Genomic DNA, 22,013 nt, shown 5'->3' with positions numbered 1-22,013 from the left:
TGACGATGAAACACAGAAATTGCATCGGGATTGAATATAGTAGGCACAATGCAGACATACGTCCTGGGGGAACATAGCTTCAAACAGTCTGTATACGTGCCGTTCGTGACAGTTCAGTATTAGAATGCGACGGACCACTGGAGGTTTACTGTAACCCTTAGGGCTACATATTGACGATGAAACACAGAAAATGCATCGGGATTGAATATAGTAGGCACAATGCAGACATACGTCCAGGGGGAGCATTGCTTCAAACAGTCTGTATACTTGCCGTTCGTGACAGACCAGTATTAGAAAGCGACGGACCACTGGAGGTTTACTGTAACCCTTGGGGCTACATATTGACGATGAAACACAGAAATTGCATCGGGATTGAATATAGTAGGCACAATGCAGACATACGTCCAGGGGGAGCATTGCTTCAAACAGTCTGTATACGTGCCGTTCGTGACAGACCAGTATTAGAATGCGACGGACCACCGGAGGTTTACTGTAACCCTTGGGGCTACATATTGACGATGAAACACAGAAATTGCATCGGGATTGAATATAGTAGGCACAATGCAGACATGCGTCCAGGGGGAGCATTGCTTCAAACAGTCCGTATACGTGCCGTTCGTGACAGACCAGTATTAGAATGCGACGGACCACTGGAGGTTTACTGCAACCCTTGGGGCTACATATTGACGATGAAACACAGAAATTGCATCGGGATTGAATATAGTAGGCACAATGCAGACATACGTCCTGGGGGAACATAGCTTCAAACAGTCTGTATACGTGCCGTTCCTGACATACCACTATTAGAATGCGACGGACCACTGGAGGTTTACTGTAACCCTTGGGGCTACATATTGACTATGAATCACAGAAATTGCATCGGGATTGAATATAGTAGGCACAATGCAGACATACGTCCAGGGGGAGCATTGCTTCAAACAGTCTGTATACGTGCCGTTCGTGACAGACCAGTATTAGAATGCGACGGACCACTGGAGGTTTACTGTAACCCTTGGGGCTACATATTGACGATGAAACACAGAAATTGCATTGGGATTGAATATAGTAGACACAATGGAGACATACGTCCAGGGGGAGCATTGCTTCAAACAGTCTGTATACGTGCCGTTCCTGACAGACCAGTATTAGAATGCGACGGACCACTGGAGGTTTACTGTAACCCTTGGGGCTACATATTGACGATGAAACACAGAAATTGCATCGGGATTGAATATAGTAGGCACAATGCAGACATACGTCCAGGGGGAGCATTGCTTCAAACAGTCTGTATACGTGCCGTTCGTGACAGACCAGTATTAGAACGCGACGGACCACTGGAGGTTTACTGTAACCCTTGGGGCTACATATTGACGATGAAGCACAGAAATTGCATCGGGATTGAATATAGTAGGCACAATGCAGACATCCGCCCTGAAGGAACATAGCTTCAAACAGTCTGTATACGTGCCGTTCGTGACAGACCAGTATTAGAATGCGACGGACCACTGGAGGTTTACTGTATCCCTTAGGGCTACATATTGACGATGAAACACAGAAAATACATCGGGATTGAATATAGTAGGCACAATGCAGACATACGTCCAGGGGGAGCATTGCTTCAAACAGTCTGTACACTTGCCGTTCGTGACAGACCAGTATTAGAATGCGACGGACCACTGGAGGTTTACTGTAACCCTTGGGGCTACATATTGACGATGAAACACCGAAATTTCATCGGGATTGAATATAGTAGGCACAATGCAGACATACGTCCAGGGGGAGCATTGCTTCAAACAGTCTGTATACGTGCCGTTCGTGACAGGCCAGTATTAGAATGCGACGAACCACCGGAGGTTTACTGTAACCCTTGGGACTACATATTGACGATGAAACACAGAAATTGCATCGGGATTGAATATAGTAGTCAAAATGCAGACATACGTGCAGGGGGAGCATTGCTTCAAACAGTCTGTATACGTGCCGTTCGTGACAGACCAGTATTAGAATGCGACGGACCACTGGAGGTTTACTGTAACCCTTGGGGCTTCATATTGACGATGAAACACAGAAATTGCATCGGGATTGAATATAGTAGGCACAATGCAGACATACGTCCAGGGGGAGCATTGCTTCAAACAGTCTGTATACGTGCCGTTCGTGACAGACCAGTATTAGAATGCGACGGACCACTGGAGGTTTACTGTAACCCTTGGGGCTATATATTGACGATGAAACACAGAAATTGCATCGGGATTGAATATAGTAGGCACAATGCAGACATACGTCCAGGGGGAGCATTGCTTCAAACAGTCTGTATACGTGCCAATCGTGACAGACCAGTATTAGAATGCGACGGACCACTGGAGGTTTACTGTAACCCCTGGGGCTACATATTGGCGATGAAACACAGAAATTGCATCGGGATTGAATATAGTAGGCACAATGCAGACATACGTCCTGGGGGAACATAGCTTCAAACAGTCTGTATACGTGCCGTTCGTGACAGACCAGTATTAGAATGCGACGGACCACTGGAGGTTTACTGTAACCCTTGGGGCTACATATTGACGATGAAACACAGAAATTGCATCGGGATTGAATATAGTAGGCACAATGCAGACATACGTCCTGGGGAACATAGCTTCAAACAGTCTGTATACGTGCTGTTCCTGACAGACCAGTATTAGAATGCGACGGACCACTGGAGGTTAACTGTAACCCTTGGGGCTACATATTGACGATGAAACACAGAAATTGCATCGGGATTGAATATAGTAGGCGCAATGCAGACATACGTCCAGGGGGAGCATTGCTTCAAACAGTCTGTATACGTGCCGTTCGTGACAGACCAGTATTAGAATGCGACGGACCACTGGAGGTTTACTTTAACCCTTGCGGCTACATATTGACGATGAAACACAGAAATTGCATCGGGATTGAATATAGTAGGCACAATGCAGACATACGTCCAGGGGGAGCATTGCTTCAAACAGTCTGTATACGTGCCGTTCGTGATAGACCAGTATTAGAATGAGACAGACCACTGGAGATTTACTGTAACCCTTCGGGCTACATATTGACGATGAAACACAGAAATTGCATCGGGATTGAATATAGTAGGCACAATGCAGACATACGTCCAGGGGAAGCATTGCTTCAAACAGTCTGTATACGTGCCGTTCCTGACAGACCAGTATTAGAATGCGACGGACCACTGGAGGTTTACTGTAACCCTTGGGGCTACATATTGACGATGAAACACAGAAATTGCATCGGGATAGAATATTGTAGGCACAATGCAGACATACGTCCTGGGGGAACATAGCTTCAAACAGTCTGTATACGTGCCGTTCCTGACAGACCAGTATTAGAATGCGACGGACCACTGGAGGTTTACTGTAACCCTTGGGGCTACACATTGACGATGAAACACAGAAATTGCATCGGGATTGAATATAGTAGGCACAATGCAGACATACGTCATGCGGGGAACATAGCTTCAAACAGTCTGTATACGTGCCGTTCCTGACAGACCAGTATTAGAATGCGACGGACCACTGGAGGTTTACTGTAACCCTTGGGGCTACATATTGACGATGAAACACAGAAATTGCATCGGGATTGAATATAGTAGGCACAATGCAGACATACGTCCAGGGGGAGCATTGCTTCAAACAGTCTGTATACGTGCTGTTCGTGACAGACCAGTATTAGAATGCGACGGACCACTGGAGGTTTACTGTAACCCTTGGGGCTACATATTGACGATGAAACACAGAAATTGCATGGGGATTGAATATAGTAGGCACAATGCAGACATACGTCCAGGGGGAGCATTGCTTCAAACAGTCTGTATACGTGCCGTTGTTGACAGACCGGTATTAGAATGCGACGGACCACTGGAGGTTTACTGTGACCCTTGGGGCTACATATTGACGATGAAACACAGAAATTGCATCGGGATTGAATATAGTATTCACAATGCAGACATACGTCCAGGGGGAGCATTGCTTCAAACAGTCTGTATACGTGCCGTTCGTGACAGACCAGTATTAGAATGCGACGGATCACTGGAGGTTTACTGTAAAACTTGGGGCTACATATTGACGATGAAACACAGAAATTGCATCGGGATTGAATATAGTAGGCACAATGCAGACATACGTCCTGGGGGAACATACCTTCAAACAGTCTGTATACGTGCCGTTCGTGACAGACCAGTACTAGAATGCGACGGACCACTGGAGGTTTACTGTAACCGTTGGGGCTACATATTGACGATGAAACACGGAAATTGCATCGGGATTGAATATAGTAGGCACAATGCAGACATACGTCCAGGGGGAGCATTGCTTCAAACAGTCTGTATACGTGCCGTTCGTGACAGACCAGTATTAGAATGCGACGGACCACTGGAGGTTTACTGTAACCCTAGGGGCTTCACATTGACGATGAAACACTGAAATTGCATCGGGATTGAATATAGTAGGCACAATGCAGACATACGTCCAGGGGAAGCATTGCTTCAAACAGTCTGTATACGTGCCGTTCCTGACAGACCAGTATTAGAATGCGACGGACCACTGGAGGTTTACTGTAACCCTTGGGGCTACATATTGACGATGAAACACAGAAATTGCATCGGGATTGAATATTGTAGGCACAATGCAGACATCAGTCCTGGGGGAACATAGCTTCAAACAGTCTGTATACGTGCCGTTCCTGACAGACCAGTATTAGAATGCGACGGACCACTGGAGGTTTACTGTAACCCTTGGGGCTACATATTGACGATGAAACACAGAAATTGCATCGGGATTGAATATAGTAGGCACAATGCAGACATACGTCCAGGGGGAACATTGCTTCAAACAGTCTGTATACGTGCCGTTCCTGACAGACCAGTATTAGAATGCGACGGACCACTGGAGGTTTACTGTAACCCTTGGGGCTACATATTGACGATGAAACACAGAATTTGCATCGGGATTGAAACTAGTAGGCACAATGCAGACATACGTCCAGGGGGAGCATTGCTTCAAGCATTCTGTATACGTGCCGTTCCTGACAGACCAGTATTAGAATGCGACGGACCACTGGTTGTTTACTGTAACCCTTGGGGCTACATATTGACGATGAAACACAGAAATTGCATCGGGATTGAATATAGTAGGCACAATGCAGACATACGTCCTGGGGGACATAGCTTCAAACAGTCTGTATACGTGCCGTTGTTGACAGACCAGTATTAGAATGCGACGGACCACTGGAGGTTCACTGTAACCCTTGGGGCTACATATTGACGATGAAACACAGAATTTGCATCGGGATTGAAACTAGTAGGCACAATGCAGACATACGTCCAGGGGGAGCATTGCTTCAAGCATTCTGTATACGCGCCGTTCCTGACAGACCAGTATTAGAATGCGACGGACCACTGGAGGTTTACTGTAACCCTTGGGGCTACATATTGACGATGAAACACAGAAATTGCATCGGGATTGAATATAGTAGGCACAATGCAGACATACGTCCTGGGGGACATAGCTTCAAACAGTCTGTATACGTGCCGTTGTTGACAGACCAGTATTAGAATGCGACGGACCACTGGAGGTTTACTGTAACCCTTGGGGCTACATATTGACGATGAAACACAGAAATGGCATCGGGATTGAATATAGTAGGCACAATGCAGACATACGTCCAGGGGGAGCATTGCTTCAAACAGTGTGTATACGTGCCGTTCGTGACAGACCAGTATTAGAATGCGACGGACCACTGGAGGTTTACTGTAAACCTTGGGGCTACATATCGACGATGAAACACAGAAATTGCATCGGGATTGAATATAGTAGGCACAATGCAGACATACGTCCTGGGGGAACATAGCTTCAAACAGTCTGTATACGTGCCGTTCGTGACTGACCAGTATTAGAATGCGACGGACCACTGGAGGTTTACTGTAACCCTTGGGGCTACATATCGACGATAAAACACAGAAATTGCATCGGGATTGAATATAGTAGGCACAATGCAGACATACGTCCAGGGGGAGCATTGCTTCAAACAGTCTGTATACGTGCCTTTCGTGACAGACCAGTATTAGAATGCGACGGACCACTGGAGGTTTACTGTAACCCTTGGGGCTACATATTGACGATGAAACACAGAAAATGCATCGGGATTGAATATAGTAGGCACAATGCAGACATACGTCCTGCGGGGAACATAGCTTCAAACAGTCTGTATACGTGCCGTTCCTGACAGACCAGTATTAGAATGCGACGGACCACTGGAGGTTTACTGTGACCCTTGGGGCTACATATTGACGATGAAACACAGAAATTGCAACGGGATGGAATATAGTAGGCACAATGCAGACATACGTCAAGGGGGAGCATTGCTTCAAACAGTCTGTATACGTGCCGTTGTTGACAGACCAGTATTAGAATGCGACGGACCACTGGAGGTTTACTGTAACCCTTGGGGTTACATATTGACGATGAAACACAGAAATTGCATCGGGATTGAATATAGTAGGCACAATGCAGACATACGTCCAGGGGGAGCATTGCTTCAAACAGTCTGTATACGTGTCTTTCCTGACAGACCAGTATTAGAATGCGACGGACCACTGGAGTTTTACTGTAACCCTTGGGGCTACATATTGACGATGAAACACAGAAATTGCATCGGGATTGAATATAGTAGGCACAATGGAGACATACGTCCTGGGGGAACATAGCTTCAAAAAGTCTGTATACGTGCCGTTCCTGACAGACCAGTATTAGAATGCGACGGACCACTGGAGGTTTACTGTAACCCTTGGGGCTACATATTGACGATGAAACACAGAAATTGCATCGGGATTGAATATAGTAGGCACAATGCAGACATACGTCCAGGGGGAGCATTGCTTCAAACAGTCTGTATATGTGCCGTTCCTGACAGACCAGTATTAGAATGCGACGGACCACTGGAGGTTTACTGTAACCCTTGGGGCTACATATTGACGATGAAACACAGAAATTGCATCGGGATTGAATATAGTAGGCACAATGCAATCATACGTCCAGGGGGAGCATTGCTTCAAACAGTCTGTATACGTGCCGTTCGTGACAGACCAGTATTAGAATGCGACGGTTCACTGGAGGTTTACTGTAACCCTAGGGGTTTCATATTGACGATGAAACACAGAAATTGCATCGGGATTGAATATAGTAGGCACAATGCAGACATACGTCCAGGGGAAGCATTGCTTCAAACAGTCTGTATACGTGCCGTTCCTGACAGACCAGTATTAGAATGCGACGGACCACTGGAGGTTTACTGTAACCCTTGGGGCTACATATTGACGATGAAACACAGATATTGCATCGGGATTGAATATTGTAGGCACAATGCAGACATACGTCCTGGGGGAACATAGGTTCAAACAGTCTGTATACGTGCCGTTCGTGACAGACCAGTATTAGAATGCGACGGACCACTGGAGGTTTACTGTAACCCTTGGGGCTACATATTGACGATGAAACACAGAAATTGCATTGGGATTGAATATAGCAGGCACAATGCAGACATACGTCCAGGGGGAACATTGCTTCAAACAGTCTGTATACGTGCCGTTCCTGACAGACCAGCATTAGAATGCGACGGACCAGTGGAGGTTTACTGTAACCCTTGGGGCTACATATTGACGATGAAACACAGAATTTGCATCGGGATTGAAGCTAGTAGGCACAATGCAGACATACGTCCAGGGGGAGCATTGCTTCAAGCATTCTGTATACGTGCCGTTCCTGACAGACCAGTATTAGAATGCGACGGACCACTGGAGGTTTACTGTAACCCTTGGGGCTACATATTGACGATGAAACACAGAAATTGCATCGGGATTGAATATAGTAGGCACAATGCAGACATACGTCCAGGGTGAGAATTGCTTCAAACAGTCTGCATACATGCCGTTGTTGACAGACTAGTATTAGAATGCGACGGACCACTGGAGGTTTACTGTAACCCTTGGGGCTACATATTGGCGATCAAACACAGAAATTGCATCGGGATTGAATATAGTAGGCACAATGCAGACATACGTCCAGGGGGAGCATTGCTTCAAACAGTCTGTATACGTGCCGTTCCTGACAGACCAGTATTAGAATGCGACGGACCACTGGAGGTTAACTGTAACCCTTGGGGCTACATATTGACGATGAAACACAGAAATTGCATCGGGATTGAATATAGTAGGCGCAATGCAGACATACGTCCAGGTGGAGCATTGCTTCAAACAGTCTGTATACGTGCCGTTCGTGACAGACCAGTATTAGAATGCGACGGACCACTGGAGGTTTGCTTTAACCCTTGGGGCTACATATTGACGATGAAACACAGAAATTGCATCGGGATTGAATATAGTAGGCACAATGCAGACATACGTCCAGGGGGAGCATTGCTTCAAACAGTCTGTATACGTGCCGTTCCTGACAGACCAGTATTAGAATGCGACGGACCACTGGAGGTTTACTGTAAACCTTGGGGCTACATATCGACGATGAAACACAGAAATTGCATCGGGATTGAATATAGTAGGCACAATGCAGACATACGTCCAGGGGGAGCATTGCTTCAAACAGTCTGTATACGTGCTGTTCGTGACAGACCAGTATTAGAATGCGACGGCCCACTGGAGGTTTACTGTTACCCTTGGGGCTACATATTGACGATGAAACACAGAAATTGCATCAGGATTGAATATAGTAGGCACAATGCAGACATACGTCCAGGGGGAGCATTGCTTCAAACAGTCTGTATACGTGCCGTTCGGGACAGATCAGTATTAGAATGCGACGGACCACTGGAGGTTTACTGTGACCCTTGGGGCTACATATTGACGATGAAACACAGAAATTGCAACGGGATTGAATATAGTAGGCACAATGCAGTCATACGTCCAGGGGGAGCATTGCTTCAAACAGTCTGTATACGTGCCGTTGTTGACAGACCAGTATTAGAATGCGACGGACCACTGGAGGTTTACTGTAACCCTTGGGGCTACATATTGACGATGAAACACAGAAATTGCATCGGGATTGAATATAGTAGGCACATTGCAGACATACGTCCAGGGGGAGCATTGCTTCAAACAGTCTGTATACGTGCCGTTCGTGACAGACCAGTATTAGAATGCGACGGATCACTGGAGGTTTACTGTAAAACTTGGGGCTACATATTGACGATGAAACACAGAAATTGCATCGGGATTGAATATAGTAGACACAATGCTGACATACGTCCAGGGGGAGCATTGCTTCAAACAGTCAGTATACGTGCCGTTCCTGACAGTCCAGTATTAGAATGCGACGGACAACTGGAGGTTTACTGTAACCCTTGGGGCTACATATTGACGATGAAACACAGAAATTGCATCGGGATTGAATATAGTAGGCACAATGCAGACATACGTTCTGGGGGAACATAGCTTCAAAAAGTCTGTATACGTGCCATTCCTGACAGACCAGTATTAGAATGCGACGGACCACTGGAGGTTTACTGTAACCCTTGGGGCTACATATTGACGATGAAACACAGAAACTGCAACGGGATTGAATATAGTAGGCACAATGCAGACATACGTCCAGGGGGAGCATTGCTTCAAACAGTCTGTATATGTGCCGTTCCTGACAGACCAGTATTAGAATGCGACGGACCACTGGAGGTTTACTGTAACCCTTGGGGCTACATATTGACGATGAAACACAGAAATTGCATCGGGATTGAATATAGTAGGCACAATGCAGACATACGTCCAGGGGGAGCATTGCTTCAAACAGTCTGTATACGTGCCGTTCGTGACAGACCAGTATTAGAATGCGACGGACCACTGGAGGTTTACTGTAACCCTAGGGGCTACATAATGACGATGAAACACAGAAATTGCATCGGGATTGAATATAGTAGGCACAATGCAGACATACGTCCAGGGGAAGCATTGCTTCAAACAGTCTGTATACGTGCCGTTCCTGACAGACCAGTATTAGAATGCGACGGACCACTGGAGGTTTACTGTAACCCTTGGGGCTACATATTGACGATGAAACACAGAAATTGCATCGGGATAGAATATTGTAGGCACAATGCAGACATACGTCCTGGGGGAACATAGCTTCAAACAGTCTGTATACGTGCCGTTCCTGACAGACCAGTATTAGAATGCGACGGACCACTGGAGGTTTACTGTAACCCTTGGGGCTACATATTGGCGATGAAACACAGAAATTGCATCGGGATTGAATATAGTAGGCACAATGCAGACATACGTCCAGGGGGAACATTGCTTCAAACAGTCTGTATACGTGCCGTTCCTGACAGACCAGTATTAGAATGCGACGGACCACTGGAGGTTTACTGTAACCCTTGGGGCTACATATTGACGATAAAACACCGAATTTGCATCGGGATTGAAAGTAGTAGGCACAATGCAGACATACGTCCAGGGGGAGCATTGCTTCAAGCATTCTGTATACGTGCCGTTCCTGACAGACCAGTATTAGAATGCGACGGACCACTGGAGGTTTACTGTAACCCTTGGGGCTACATATTGGCGATGAAACACAGAAATTGCATCGGGATTGAATATAGTAGGCACAATGCAGACATACGTCCAGGGGGGAATTGCTTCAAACAGTCTGTATACGTGCCGTTCCTGACAGACCAGTATTAGAATGCGACGGACCACTGGAGGTTTACTGTAACCCTTGGGGCTACATATTGGCGATGAAACACAGAAATTGCATCGGGATTGAATATAGTAGGCACAATGCAGACATACGTCCAGAGGGAGAATTGCTTCAAACAGTCTGTATACGTGCCGTTCCTGACAGACCAGTATTAGAATGCGACGGACCACTGGAGGTTTACTGTAACCCTTGGGGCTACATATTGACGATGAAACACAGAAATTGCATCGGGATTGAATATAGTAGGCACAATGCAGAAATACGTCCAGGGGGAGCATTGCTTCAAACAGTCTGTATACGTGCCGTTCCTGACAGACCAGTATTAGAATGCGACGGACCACTGGAGGTTTACTGTAACCCTTGGGGCTACATATTGACGATGAAACACAGAAATTGCATCGGGATTGAATATAGTAGGCACAATGCAGACATACGTCCAGGGGGAGCATTGCTTCAAACAGTCTGTATACGTGCCGTTCCTGACACACCAGTATTAGAATGCGACGGACCACTGGAGGTTTACTGTAACCCTTGGGGCTACATATTGACGATGAAACACAGAAATTGCATCGGGATTGAATATAGTAGGCACAATGCAGACATACGTCCAGGGGGAGCATTGTTTCAAACAGTCTGTATACGTGCCGTTCGTGACAGACCAGTATTAGAATGCGACGGGCCACTGGAGCTTTACTGTGACCCTAGGGGCTACATATTGACGATGATACACAGAAATTGCATCGGGATTGAATATAGTAGGCACAATGCAGACATACGTCCAGGGGAAGCATTGCTTCAAACAGTCTGTATACGTGCCGTTCCTGACAGACCAGTATTAGAATGCGACGGACCACTGGAGGTTTACTGTAACCCTTGGGGCTACATATTGACGATGAAACACAGAAATTGCATCGGGATTGAATATAGTAGGCACAATGCAGACATACGTCCAGGGGGAGCATTGCTTCAAACAGTCTGTATACGTGCCGTTCCTGACAGACCAGTATTAGAATGCGACGGACCACTGGAGGCTTACTGTAACCCTTGGGGCTACATATTGACGATGAAACACAGAATTTGCATCGGGATTGAAACTAGTACTCACAATGCAGACATACGTCCAGGGGGAGCATTGCTTCAAGCAGTCTGTATACGTGCCGTTCGTGACAGACCAGTATTAGAATGCGACGGACCACTGGAGGTTTACTGTAACCCTTGGGGCTACATATTGACGATGAAACACAGAAATTGCATCGGGATTGAATATAGTAGGCACAATGCAGACATACGTCCAGGGGGAGAATTGCTTCAAACAGTCTGTATACGTGCCGTTCGTGACAGACCAGTATTAGAATGCGACGGACCACTGGAGGTTTACTGTAACCCTTGGGGCTACATATTGACGACGAAACACAGAAATTGCATCGGGATTGAATATAGTGGCCAAAATGCAGACATACGTCCTGGGGGAACATAGCTTCAAACAGTCTGTATACGTGCCGTTCCTGACAGACCAGTATTAGAATGCGACGGACCACTGGAGGTTTACTGTAACCCTTGGGGCTACATATTGACGATGAAACACAGAAATTGCATCGGGATTGAATATAGTAGGCACAATGCAGACATACGTCCAGGGGGAGCATTGCTTCAAACAGTCTGTATACGTGCCGTTCCTGACAGACCAGTATTAGAATGCGACGGACCACTGGAGTTTTTATGTAACCCTTGGGGCTACATATTGACGATGAAACACAGAAATTGCATCGGGATTGAATATAGTAGGCACAATGCAGACATACGTCCTGGGGGAAATAGCTTCAAAAAGTCTGCATACGTGCCGTTCCTAACAGACCAGTATTAGAATGCGACGGACCACTGGAGGTTTACTGTAACCCTTGGGGCTACATATTGACGATGAAACACAGAAATTGCATCCTGATTGAATATAGTAGGCACAATGCAGACATACGTCCAGGGGGAGCATTGCTTCAAACAGTCTGTATACGTGCCGTTCGTGACAGACCAGTATTAGAATGCGACGGACCACTGGAGGTTTACTGTAACCCTAGGGGCTACATATTGACGATGAAACACAGAAATTGCATCGGGATTGAATATAGTAGGCACAATGCAGACATACGTCCAGGGGAAGCACTGCTTCAAACAGTCTGTATACGTGCCGTTCCTGACACACCAGTATTAGAATGCGACGGATCACTGGAGGTTTACTGTAACCCTTGGGGCTAACTAGTGACGATGAAACACAGAAATTGCATCGGGATTGAATATAGTAGGCACAATGCAGACATACGTCCTGGGGGAACATAGCTTCAAACAGTCTGTATACGTGCCGTTCCTGACAGACCAGTATTAGAATGCGACGGACCACTGGAGGTTTACTGTAACCCTTGAGGCTACATATTAACGATGAAACACAGAAATTGCATCGGGATTGAATATAGTAGGCACAATGTAGACATACGTCCAGGGGGAGCATTGCTTCAAACAGTCTGTATACGTGCCGTTCCTGACAGACCAGTATTAGAATGCGACGGACCACTGGAGGTTTACTGTACCCCTTGGGGCTACATATTGACGATGAAACACCGAAATTGCATCGGGATTGAATATAGTAGGCACAATGCAGACATACGTCCAGGGGGAGAATTGCTTCAAACAGTCTGTATACGTGCCGTTCCTGACAGACCAGTATTAGAATGCGACGGACCACTGGAGGTATGCTGTAACCCTTGGGGCTACATATTGACGATGAAACACAGAAATTGCATCGGGATTGAATACAGTAGGCACAATGCAGACATACGTCCAGGGGGAGCATTGCTTCAAACAGTCTGTATACGTGCCGTTCCTGACAGACCAGTATTAGAATGCGACGGACCACTGGAGTTTTGATGTAACCCTTGGGGCTACATATTGACGATGAAACACAGAAATTGCAGCGGGATTGAATATAGTAGGCACAATGCAGACATACGTCCTGGGGGAACATAGCTTCAAAAAGTCTGTATACGTGCCGTTCCTGACAGACCAGTATTAGAATGCGACGGACCACTGGAGGTTTACTGTAACCCTTGGGGCTACATATTGACGATGAAACACAGAAATTGCATCGGGATTGAATATAGTAGGCACAATGCAGACATACGTCCAGGGGGAGCATTGCTTCAAACAGTCTGTATACGTGCCGTTCGTGACAGACCAGTATTAGAATACGACGGACCACAGGAGGTTTACTGTAACCCTAGGGGCTACATATTGACGATGAAACACAGAAATTGCATCGGGATTGAATATAGTAGGCACAATGCAGACATACGTCCAGGGGAAGCACTGCTTCAAACAGTCTGTATACGTGCCGTTCCTGACACACCAGTATTAGAATGCGACGGATCACTGGACGTTTACTGTAACCCTTGGGGCTACATATTGACGATGAAACACAGAAATTGCATCGGGATTGAATATAGTAGGCACAATGCAGACATACGTCCTGGGGGAACATAGCTTCAAACAGTCTGTATACGTGCCGTTCCTGACAGACCAGTATTAGAATGCGACGGACCACAGGAGGTTTACTGTAACCCTTGGGGCTACATATTGACGATGAAACACAGAAATTGCATCGGGATTGAATATAGTAGGCACAATGTAGACATACGTCCAGGGGGAGCATTGCTTCAAACAGTCTGTATATGTGCCGTTCCTGACAGACCAGTATTAGAATGCGACGGACCACTGGAGGTTTACTGTAACCCTTGGGGCTACATATTGACGATGAAACACAGAAATTGCATCGGGATTGAAACTAGTAGGCACAATGCAGACATACGTCCAGGGGGAGCATTGCTTCAAACAGTCTGTATACGTGCCGTTCCTGACAGACCAGTATTAGAATGCGACGGACCACTGGAGGTTTACTGTGACCCTTGGGGCTACATATTGACGATGAAACACAGAAATTGCATCGGGATTGAATATAGTAGAAACAATGCAGACATACGTCCAGGGGGAGCATTGCTTCAAACAGACTGTATACGTGCCGTTCCTGACAGACCAGTATTAGAATGCGACGGACCACTGGAGGTTTACTGTAACCCTTGTGGCTACATGTTGACGATGAAACACAGAAATTGCATCGGGATTGAATATAGTAGGCACAATGCAGACATACGTCCAGGGGGAGCATTGCTTCAAACAGTCTGTATACGTGCCGTTCCTGACAGACCAGTATTAGAATGCGACGGACCACTGGAGGTTTACTGTGACCCTTGGGGCTACATATTGACGATGAAACACAGAAATTGCATCGGGATTGAATATAGTAGGCACAATGCAGACATACGTCGAGGGGGAGCATTGCTTCAGACAGTCTGTATACGTGCCGTTCGTGACAGACCAGTATTAGAATGCGACGGATCACTGGAGGTTTACTGTAAAACTTGGGGCTACATATTGACGATGAAACACAGAAATTGCATCGGGATTGAATATAGTAGGCACAATGCAGACATACGTCCTGGGGGAACATCCCTTCAAACAGTCTGTATACGTGCCGTTCGTGACAGACCAGTACTAGAATGCGACGGACCACTGGAGGTTTACTGTAACCGTTGGGGCTACATATTGACGATGAAACACAGAAATTGCATCGGGATTGAATATAGTAGGCACAATGCAGACATACGTCCAGTGGGAGCATTGCTTCAAACAGTCTGTATACGTGCCGTTCCTGACAGACCAGTATTAGAATGCGCCGGACCACTGGAGGTTTACTGTAACCCTAGGGGCTTCATATTGACGATGAAACACAGAAATTGCATCGGGATTGAATATAGTAGGCACAATGCAGACATACGTCCAGGGGAAGCATTGCTTCAAACAGTCTGTATACGTGCCGTTCCTGACAGACCAGTATTAGAATGCGACGGACCACTGGAGGTTTACTGTAACCCTTGGGGCTACATATTGACGATTAAACACCGAAATTGCATCGGGATTGAATATAGTAGGCACAACGCAGACATACGTCCAGGGGGAGAATTGCTTCAAACAGTCTGTATACGTGCCGTTCCTGACAGACCAGTATTAGAATGCGACGGACCACTGGAGGTTTACTGTAACCCTTGGGGCTACATATTGACGATGAAACACAGAAATTGCATCGGGATTGAATATAGTAGGCACAATGCAGACATACGTCCAGGGGGAGCATTGCTTCAAACAGTCTGTATACGTGCCGTTCCTGACAGACCAGTATTAGAATGCGACGGACCACGGGAGGTTTACTGTAACCCTTGGGGCTACATATTGATGATGAAACACAGAAATTGCATCGGGATTGAATATAGTAGGCACAATGCAGACATACGTCGAGGGGGAGCATTGCTTCAAACAGTCTGTATACGTGCCGTTCCTGACAGACCAGTATTAGAATGCGACGGACCACTGGAGGTTTACTGTAACCCTTGGGGCTACATATTGGCGATGAAACACAGAAATTGCATCGGGATTGAATATAGTAGGCACAATGCAGACATACGTCCAGGGGGAGCATTGCTTCAAACAGTCTGTATACGTGCCGTTCCTGACAGACCAGTATTACAATGCGACGGACCACTGGAGGTTTACTGTAACCCTTGGGGCTACATTTTGACGATGAATTACAGATATTGCATCGGGATTGAATATAGTAGGCACAATGCAGACACACGTCCAGGGGGAGAAATTCTTCAAACAGTCTGTATACGTGCCGTTCCTGACAGACCAGTATTAGAATGCGACGGACCACTGGAGGTTTACTGTAACCCTTGGGGCTACATATTGGCGATGAAACACAGAAATTGCATCGGGATTTAAAATAGTAGGCACAATGCAGACATACGTCCAGGGGGAGCATTGCTTCAAACAGTCTGTATACGTGCCGTTCCTGACAGACCAGTATTAGAATGCGACGGACCACTGGAGGTTTAATGTAACCCTTGGGGCTTCATATTGACGATGAAACACAGAAATTGCATCGGGATTGAATATAGTAGAAACAATGCAGACATACGTCCAGGGGGAGCATTGCTTCAAACAGTCTGTATACGTGCCGTTCCTGACAGACCAGTATTAGAATGCGACGGACCACTGGAGGTTTACTGTAACCCTTGGGGCTACATATTGACGATGAAACACAGAAATTGCATCGGGATTGAATATAGTAGGCACAATGCAGACATACGTCCAGGGGGAGCATTGCTTCAAACAGTCTGTATACGTGCCGTTCGTGACAGACCAGTATTAGAATACGACGGACCACAGGAGGTTTACTGTAACCCTAGGGGCTACATATTGACGATGAAACACAGAAATTGCATCGGGATTGAATATAGTAGGCACAATGCAGACATACGTCCAGGGGAAGCACTGCTTCAAACAGTCTGTATACGTGCCGTTCCTGACACACCAGTATTAGAATGCGACGGATCACTGGACGTTTACTGTAACCCTTGGGGCTACATATTGACGATGAAACACAGAAATTGCGTCGGGATTGAATATAGTAGGCGCAATGCAGACATACGTCCTGGGGGAACATAGCTTCAAACAGTCTGTATACGTGCCGTTCCTGACAGACCAGTATTAGAATGCGACGGACCACAGGAGGTTTACTGTAACCCTTGGGGCTACATATTGACGATGAAACACAGAAATTGCATCGGGATTGAATATAGTAGGCACAATGTAGACATACGTCCAGGGGGAGCATTGCTTCAAACAGTCTGTATACGTGCCGTTCCTGACAGACCAGTATTAGAATGCGACGGACCACTGGAGGTTTACTGTAACCCTTGGGGCTACATATTGACGATGAAACACAGAAATTTCATCGGGATTGAAACTAGTAGGCACAATGCAGACATACGTCCAGGGGGAGCATTGCTTCAAACAGTCTGTATACGTGCCGTTCCTGACAGACCAGTATTAGAATGCGACGGACCACTGGAGGTTTACTGTGACCCTTGGGGCTACATATTGACGATGAAACACAGAAATTGCATCGGGATTGAATATAGTAGAAACAATGCAGACATACGTCCAGGGGGAGCATTGCTTCAAACAGTCTGTATACGTGCCGTTCCTGACAGACCAGTATTAGAATGCGACGGACCACTGGAGGTTTACTGTAACCCTTGTGGCTACATATTGACGATGAAACACAGAAATTGCATCGGGATTGAATATAGTAGGCACAATGCAGACATACGTCCAGGGGGAGCATTGCTTCAAACAGTCTGTATACGTGCCGTTCCTGACAGACCAGTATTAGAATGCGACGGACCACTGGAGGTTTACTGTGACCCTTGGGGCTACATATTGACGATGAAACACAGAAATTGCATCGGGATTGAATATAGTAGGCACAATGCAGACATACGTCGAGGGGGAGCATTGCTTCAGACAGTCTGTATACGTGCCGTTCGTGACAGACCAGTATTAGAATGCGACGGATCACTGGAGGTTTACTGTAAAACTTGGGGCTACATATTGACGATGAAACACAGAAATTGCATCGGGATTGAATATAGTAGGCACAATGCAGACATACGTCCTGGGGGAACATACCTTCAAACAGTCTGTATACGTGCCGTTCGTGGCAGACCAGTACTAGAATGCGACGGACCACTGGAGGTTTACTGTAACCGTTGGGGCTACATATTGACGATGAAACACAGAAATTGCATCGGGATTGAATATAGTAGGCACAATGCAGACATACGTCCAGTGGAAGCATTGCTTCAAACAGTCTGTATACGTGCCGTTCCTGACAGGCCAGTATTAGAATGCGTCGGACCACTGGAGGTTTACTGTAACCCTAGGGGCTTCATATTGACGATGAAACACAGAAATTGCATCGGGATTGAATATAGTAGGCACAATGCAGACATACGTCCAGGGGAAGCATTGCTTCAAACAGTCTGTATACGTGCCGTTCCTGACAGACCAGTATTAGAATGCGACGGACCACTGGAGGTTTACTGTAACCCTTGGGGCAACATATTGACGATTAAACACCGAAATTGCATCGGGATTGAATATAGTAGGCACAACGCAGGCATACGTCCAGGGGGAGAATTGCTTCAAACAGTCTGTATACGTGCCGTTCCTGACAGACCAGTATTAGAATGCGACGGACCACTGGAGGTTTACTGTAACCCTTGGGGCTACATATTGACGATGAAACACAGAAATTGCATCGGGATTGAATATAGTAGGCACAATGCAGACATACGTCCAGGGGGAGCATTGCTTCAAACAGTCTGTATACGTGCCGTTCCTGACAGACCAGTATTAGAATGCGACGGACCACGGGAGGTTTACTGTAACCCTTGGGGCTACATATTGATGATGAAACACAGAAATTGCATCGGGATTGAATATAGTAGGCACAATGCAGACATACGTCGAGGGGGAGCATTGCTTCAAACAGTCTGTATACGTGCCGTTCCTGAAAGACCAGTATTAGAATGCGACGGACCACTGGAGGTTTACTGTAACCCTTGGGGCTACATATTGGCGATGAAACACAGAAATTGCATCGGGATTGAATATAGTAGGCACAATGAAGACATACGTCCAGGGGGAGCATTGCTTCAAACAGTCTGTATACGTGCCGTTCCTGACAGACCAGTATTACAATGCGACGGACCACTGGAGGTTTACTGTAACCCTTGGGGCTACATATTGACGATTAATTACAGAAATTGCATCGGGATTGAATATAGTAGGCACAATGCAGACACACGTCCAGGGGGAGAAATTCTTCAAACAGTCTGTATACGTGCCGTTCCTGACAGACCAGTATTAGAATGCGACGGACCACTGGAGGTTTACTGTAACCCTTGGGGCTACATATTGGCGATGAAACACAGAAATTGCATCGGGATTTAATATAGTAGGCACAATGCAGACATACGTCCAGGGGGAGCATTGCTTCAAACAGTCTGTATACGTGCCGTTCCTGACAGACCAGTATTAGAATGCGACGGACCACTGGAGGTTTACTGTAACCCTTGGGGCTTCATATTGACGATGAAACACAGAAATTGCATCGGGATTGAATATAGTAGAAACAATGCAGACATACGTCCAGGGGGAGCAATGCTTCAAACAGTCTGTATACGTGCCGTTCCTGACAGACCAGTATTAGAATGCGACGGACCACTGGAGGTTTACTGTAACCCTTGGGGCTACATATTGACGATGAAACACAGAAATTGCATCGGGATTGAATATAGTAGGCACAATGCAGACATACGTCCAGGGGGAGCATTGCTTCAAACAGTCTGTATACGTGCCGTTCCTGACAGACCAGTATTAGAATGCGATGGACCACTGGAGGTTTACTGTAACCCTTGGGGCTACATATTGACGATGAAACACAGAAATTGCATCGGGATTGAATATAGTAGGCACAATGCAGACATACGTCCAGGGGGAGAATTGCTTCAAACTGACTGTATACGTGCCGTTCCTGACAGACCAGTATTAGAACACGACGGACCACTGGAGGTTTACTGTAACCCTTGGGGCTACATATTGGCGATGAAATACAGAAATTGCATCGGGATTGAATATAGTAGGCACAATGCAGACACACGTCCAGGGGGAGCATTGCTTCAAACAGTCTGTATACGTGCCATTCCTGACTGACCAGTATTAGAATGCGACGGACCACTGGAGGTTTACTGTAACCCTTGGGGCTACATATTGGCGATGAAACACAGAAAATGCATCGGGATTGAATATAGTAGGCACAATGCAGACATACGTCCTGGGGGAGCATTGCTTCAAACAGTCTGTATACGTGCCGTTCCTGACAGACCAGTATTAGAATGCGACGGACCACTGGAGGTTTACTGTAACCCTTGGGGCTACATATTGACGATGAAACACAGAAATTGCATCGGTATTGAATATAGTAGGCACAATGCAGACATACGTGCAGGAGGAGCATTGCTTCAAACAGTCTGTATACGTGCCGTTCCTGACAGACCAGTATTAGAATGCGACGGACCACTGGAGGTTTACTGTAACCCTTGGGGCTACATATTGACGATGAAACACAGAAATTGCATCGGGATTGAATATAGTAGGCACAATGCAGACATACGTCCAGGGGGAGCATTGCTTCAAACAGTCTGTATACGTGCCGTTCCTGACAGACCAGTATTAGAATGCGACGGACCACTGGAAGTTTACTGTAACCCTTGGGGCTACATATTGACGATGAAACACAGAAATTGCATCGGGATTGAATATAGTAGGCACCATGCAGACATACGTCCAGGGGGAGAATTGCTTGAAACAGTCTGTATACGTGCCGTTCCTGACAGACCAGTATTAGAACGCGACGGACCACTGGAGGTTTACTGTAACCCTTGGGGCTACATATTGGCGATGAAATACAGAAATTGCATCGGGATTGAATATAGTAGGCACAATGCAGACACACGTCCAGGGGGAGCATTGCTTCAAACAGTCTGTATACGTGCCATTCCTGACTGAACAGTATTAGAATGCGACGGACCACTGGAGGTTTACTGTAACCCTTGGGGCTACATATTGGCGATGAAACACAGAAATTGCATCGGGATTGAATATAGTAGGCACAATGCAGACATACGTCCAGGGGGAGCATTGCTTCAAACAGTCTGTATACGTGCCGTTCCTGACAGACATGTATTAGAAAGCGACGGACCACTGGAGGTTTACTGTAACCCTTGGGGCTACATATTGACGATGAAACACAGAAATTGCATCGGTATTGAATGTAGTGGGCACAATGCAGACATACGTGCAGGAGGAGCATTGCTTCAAACAGTCTGTATACGTGCCGTTCGTGACAGACCAGTATTAGAATGCGACGGACCACTGGAGGTTTACTGTAACCCTTGGGGCTACATATTGACAATGAAACACAGAAATCGCATCGGGATTGAATATAGTAGGCACAATGCAGACATACGTCCAGGGGGAGCATTGCTTCAAACAGTCTGTATACGTGCCGTTCCTTACAGACCAGTATTAGAATGCGACGGACCACTGGAGGTTTACTGTAACCTTTGGGGCTACATATTGACGATTAAACACAGAAATTGCATCGGGATTGAATATATTAGGCACAATGCAGACATACGTCCAGGGGGAGCATTGCTTCAAACAGTGTGTATACGTGCCGTTCCTGACAGACCAGTATTAGAATGC

Source organism: Schistocerca serialis, chromosome 9, assembly GCF_023864345.2.
Source record: "Schistocerca serialis cubense isolate TAMUIC-IGC-003099 chromosome 9, iqSchSeri2.2, whole genome shotgun sequence".
NCBI lineage: Eukaryota > Metazoa > Arthropoda > Insecta > Orthoptera > Acrididae > Schistocerca > Schistocerca serialis.
The sequence above is the reverse complement of the archived record's forward strand: the minus strand, read 5'-3'. Positions refer to the sequence as shown.